This window comes from Myxocyprinus asiaticus, chromosome 32, assembly GCF_019703515.2.
Source record: "Myxocyprinus asiaticus isolate MX2 ecotype Aquarium Trade chromosome 32, UBuf_Myxa_2, whole genome shotgun sequence".
Lineage (NCBI taxonomy): Eukaryota > Metazoa > Chordata > Actinopteri > Cypriniformes > Catostomidae > Myxocyprinus > Myxocyprinus asiaticus.
In genome coordinates this window covers 12,665,958-12,671,957 of record NC_059375.1, presented here as the reverse complement: position 1 = coordinate 12,671,957, position 6,000 = coordinate 12,665,958, and positions in this window count along the sequence as shown.

Below are 6,000 nucleotides of genomic sequence, written 5' to 3'. Positions count from 1 at the left end.
GGAATATGGCTGCGAATGTGGGCGGAGAGAAAACAGTCAATGGCGTCTATCAGTTACCACGTGTATCCGCTTGTACGATAGCTTAGGGACAAAGCTGAGCTTTAGCACGAAGCTATCTATGAGCCAAAAATGTGTGTCAGAATGTTTGTGAGGGGTCGCGCGTGCGTGTGTGTGTGTGTGTGTGGTTAGTACGAGAGAGAGAGAGAGAGAATTAAGTGACGGCCCCAATGCCGATTTTCGCGATCATGGGAGAGAAAGCAGCTGTTAGTTTATCACTCAGAGGCACGATGGACAGCTCGTAAACAGTCCCGCATTCTTTGATTCTTTAATGGATAAACTCAGTTTGCCGGTCTCACCCACGATGGCGGAAATGCACAACAGCCCACTGTGGTTGGACCACAATACAGCAAATCAAATTTGTGATAATTAATACCCTGAGTATTAATATTGAGCGGACATGGCAGTCCATAAACTGTACAAGCAAAAACCTTGAAACACAAGAATAACACACTATAATATTCTATCTCTGCCCAGACGTAAACCTCTTACTTGAATCGCATGAGGATGCAGAATGTGTGTTCATCCGTCCTTTAACTCAGACTCGGTTCCTCGAGGCTCGGGTGATGACGGGAGGCCATTTCCTCGCTCTGTTGGCGGGCATACGACTGCTGATTCTCAACCGGCTGGCGGAGAAATCAGAAATGTCGACTTGATTGAAGATGGAAAAGAAATCTTTAATCTCTTCACTACTGCAGGCAAACGGATGAAGATGCGGTTTGCTCGGCGGTCTCCTTCGGATCCATTAGAGTGTTTGATTGAACACAGAGTAATCTCAACTCGTCCAGCGAGATGGAGATTGTATGGCCACAGTTTCAAGTTGGACGTTACTTCCTTGTGCCACGAGGTTGCACCTGAGAGCAGCGATGAGCTACGCCTATACACGGCGAACAAAGTTGCTAGAAGCAAATCCCTAAGCATTTCAGAGGTATTTCTACTCCTGATGATGTCATGGTTGAGGGACATTCTGTTGTGTGCCTCATCCAATAGGAATTGAGAGTTCGATCCTTTAGTGAGCAAGGCTTCATGGGATTTGTAGTCTGTTTTGGACTCCCTTTGTTTGATCTTGGCGCGATTTTTATCAGTAAGATATACGACTTGGTATGTGGGGGCTGAGTTAGGTTTTACGACTATGTTAGGCCTGCCTTTGTCTTCTATCTGAATACATGAGGCCCAACATGGGCTTAAAATATACAATTATGCAGAAATGTTTATCTTCTTTCTTCCATGTTCTACTTAACGGCTGATGTGGCCCCTGTTCCAAAACAATTGCACACCTCTGCTCAATTGAATATGTAAGACTAATACTGTAAATTGGCAAGCAGATTTCCTTGAATCCCAGCAAACAAACAAAAATTTCAAATTGCTACTTAAAAATAGTTGTTTGTGTGTGTGTGTGTGTGTGTGTGTGTGTGTGTGCTTGCATTTCTTTATTTTGGTTTAAGTAAAGCTCATGTCTGGTCTCTTTACTTAAAATAAGTGTTTTCATCTTTATGCCGGCCAATGACTGTGAGCTGAAAGAAGTGACGTCCGTCATAAGTGCTTCAACATATGAGGATAATGCTGAAGTTTCTGCTGGATTCAGTGCTTTATTCAACTATGGACTTCAAATGATGATTGCATGCATACATTGTGACAATACTGTGGCTGGGTGAGCAAAAGTGAGACTTCAAACAGACTTGACAATTGAAGAATGCATGCATTCAATGTGAAAACAGTGGCTGGATAAAAACCACAATAAATCAACATAGTTTTTATATGTTGGGCTTCTAGAAATAAAGTTTGCATCTTTCTGACTGTAACAATGCATATTTATGATGATTAGATTGATGGTGAACTGAAAACAATCACTGAATGAGTTCGAAATGGCATACTACATACTACTCATTATTTCTGCCATAGACTGATTTTGCAGAAGCAGTAAACGTAGTACAGGAAGTATGCAATAGCTAAGACAGCCCACATTCGCTGTAACGCCACAAAGCGGCAGATCTCTGGTGTTGAGAGCGGCTTTGAGCAGAGTTTTTCAGCGGCAGTGGAAACATACGGTAACACACCCCTAAGTGGCAGCTCTCTGGTGTGGTGAGCACAGTTGAGCAGATTTTTCCCGTGCCAGTGGAAATGTACAGTCAGTGCAGGCCACAGATTGATTAGACATAGCCATTAGTTCTTTCAATATTCCTCAAATTAATCATATTTCCCTTCTTGAGCTAAATTCCTTGCATTATTACATACAAGGGTGAATAACGTGTACAGAAGTCTCAGTGTTGCTAAATCCACTACATATTTTGGTAGAGACACACAGGAAAGTTCAGCCTTATATCCTTACATTTAATGGTTTTTAGGCAGATTTCTAAACTGATCATTTGTCATTATCCTACACCATTAATCCTGAAACATCTCCTGGTTGTGAGGCAGCGGTCAGGGACGTCTCCCTGCCCCCTGCAGTTGGACACTGGATCCTTTGGATTGCCTCTCCTTCTTGCCTTACCATCAAAACATTCCAACTTTACAGGTCATAACATGTAGCCAAGGTTCAATATCCCACCCCGAGTAGTCCTACCCATGCAGACATCTGCTGTCCATATTATCTCACACCAATAGTGCGACAAATTACCTCCCATGCAATCATGTGCTGAAACCGGTGGATAAGACTGTGCTAGCCCCACTAGCACATTAATGCATACTCTGTTCCCCTGGTTCCGTATGGCATAACCTCCCATCCAACCATATGTGACAACCCAGTGTTAAAGCTGTGCTAGCCCCACTGGCACATTAATTCATGTTAAGTTCACGGGTTCTGTATGGCATAACCTCCCATCCGATCATATGCACTACCCCTGTGTATAAGGCTGTGAGATTACCTAGACATACTTTTGTCTTTCATTCTCAACCTTTCTCAGCTTACTCTGCCATTTCCTTCAGAGACTGCTTCAGTGCTGATACACTGATACCAATGTCTTTCGATAGGCAGTGCATTGATATTTCTATAAATCCTCGACACCTGACATCTATAGGGTAAGTGGCAGTCCTCCATTAAGTTTCCCAGCACTCAGCAGCCAGTTTAGCATATTTTAGCTTCTTCATCTCATAGGCTGCCTCCAGTCCCACTTCTCATGGGACAGTAAGCTCAATCATTATGACTTTTCTAACTGATGCTGACCATAACACTACACCCAGTCTTAATGAGGTTATGGTGACCTCAGAAGGGAAATTCAACTGCTGGCCAAGGTTGACTTCCATTGTCCAATCACTTCCAGGCATCAGGATATATCTGACTTCCCTCCATGCAGTGCCTTGTGCAGCACCTCTCTTTTTAACAAAATCAATGAACTGCTTCGAAGGAGCATGGTGGCAGTGGCGGACTGGCCATCGGGAGCACCGGATGTTTTACCGGTGGGCTGCTGTGTAATTTGAACCGGTCGGCTGCTGCACAAATACCAGTCCGTCTTACAACGTCTTTTGTTTTTACATAATGTAATCTCTTCAATGTGTAAGTAATTTCAAATTACTTACACATTGTATAAAGTATTCATAACGCAAAGCATTACTGGGAGCTGAAGTGCAGCTTGCTGAATAATGCTCACGCCTGATAAAAATTCAGAAAATGAGTCATGAAATATTTTACTTTGTGGCTATTTGAGTCTTTGAGGCTTACTTTCTTTAAGTAAAGCAGAAACAGCACTTGTCAAAGCATAGGCCTTTTCACTTTTTCTCAAGAACAACCTGGGGAAAGAAATTACTCTGCAAAATATCTGCAAATATCTACTTTATTCATCTACCTATTTTAAACAACATTTTATGATCTTGTATAGCTATAAATACATATTATAACATATTATTATTATACTTGTTGTTGCCACAACCTCATATTAACCAAGACAATGGTTTACTTGCACTTCTAGGAAAATGTTAAAAGGTGATCTTTAAAAACTTTTGAAGAAATGCTGAATTGTCACAGCACCTAAAATACACACTTTCCCTTGTACTTTCATGTACATTTTAACCTAACATCTGTATGTTGGGGAAAAAAAAGCTTTCAGACATCTTATCTTTAGTGCTTTCTCTAAAAAAAAATCTACTCATCACATTTACAGTGGTTTTATATGTTTTTAAAGTTATGACCATTTTTGCACTGGTGGGGCCCATTGTCATGACTAGCAGTCAGTAGAATTTATGTATTTTTCAACACAAAAATTTGAAATTGAGCTGGAAAATGAAATCAATGAGCCTGTGTGTTATGATGTGATTTGTTGTGGGAGGGTCTGATGGGCCGCTCTGTGCCAGAAAGTCCAGGGCTACTTTTTAGTCCCAGTGGCCCCTGCATGGTGGCCTTTGTTTGTCTTTACTCTACACATCTCTAAGAACTCCACCAGCTTGTGCAGGACCTGATTATGCCACCACCTGTACCGTCCTTGTGCCAAAGCAGTCTTGCACCCAGCCAACATATGCTGCAGATTTGATCTTTGGGCCTCACAGAGGGGGAAACTATCCTCTATGCCATACCACAGAGACAAATTCCCAGGGCTTGGAAGGGTGTCATAGGTGGACCTTACTAGAAAACTAAGTCTGGCCTGGTGTACCTTCCACAAGTCAGCCCACCCAAAATCTCTGTCAGATGTTCCCTCCCATACTATCCAGCGCCCTTCAAAAGTAGTGTATTCTGTTGAAAAACATTTTAGAAATTGCAAAGACATGGGGTCTTATTCATGTGAAACAGGCAGATCCATTCATTCAATGAGACAATTTAAGTACGAATGTTTTTTACTTACAATCCAATCGCGATTAATCGCAGATTTTGAAAATGCTGAAATCTGACACAATATAATTATTTTCCTGTCCATATGCATTTATTTCCATCTTAGGAAAGAAAACAATACAATACGTAATAATATAATGCTTTATTAACATTTCCAAACAAAGCCTTCCACAGTATAAAGATAGAAATGCACTAAAATATTACTTATTAAAGTAACAAAAGTTGAATTGGTAGGTTCACTTATTGAAAGAACTAGTCCCCATAGGTTGAGTATTCATTTTTCATTCTTTAAATAATTATATATTTATAATTTTACATTGAAAATATTCATCTCATAACATTATTTATGCATTTGCAACTGCTGTGTAAATGAATTTATTCCTGCTCTGTGAAAATACACCTAATTGCCACTTCAGATGCAGCTTCTGTGCCACCTTTGCTGTGTAAAGATGGCTTTAGTCCCCATAGGTTAAGTATTCATTGCAATGGGCATTAAATCTCTTAAACGTTCATCCTCCACAATATTAATCTGCCGGTAGACTGTGACTATCCGCTTTCCTACATCAGTTGTGAAGCTGTACTCATAATTTGCGTCAAAGCATCAATGCCAGCGTCGAGCGCAGCTTTGAACTCCACAGGAAAAGTGGATTGATAGTTAACACTTGGCATGCTTCATTGGTGATTCAAATGTGCCTTAAATAGGCTGAAAATATTTCTACTATCACAAGTCCCATCTGGGCTTGTTTTGTACATCATATAGCACTAACAGCTCCTTTCTCCATCATTTTATCAATGACAGGGAAGCGCTGTTGACGTTTGTGCATCAGTGTAATGGCTCCAGTCGGACACATTACAAAGGTTCCACCCTCCCAACCAGTGTTTATGTTGTTTTATCATATGAATAAGAAAAATGTATGCGCTAAACTTTTTTAATTAATTGCATGCAATTAAAGCATTAAAGTGCTGTAAGCAATTTTTTCATGGAAAGGTATCCTCGGGTCACGAGGACAGGCCTCTTCCTCCCCCATCCCAGGCTGTTCTGGGGGTGGTCACAAGGAGCCAGGTAAGTGCTTAGATGTCCCTGAACTCAGCACGGCCACGGCACGATGTGGCACCTCAGGCTTCGCTCCGCCGTGAGGCCCCACCTGCCGGTACATCCGATGAGATTGCCCCCTTGGTCCCCC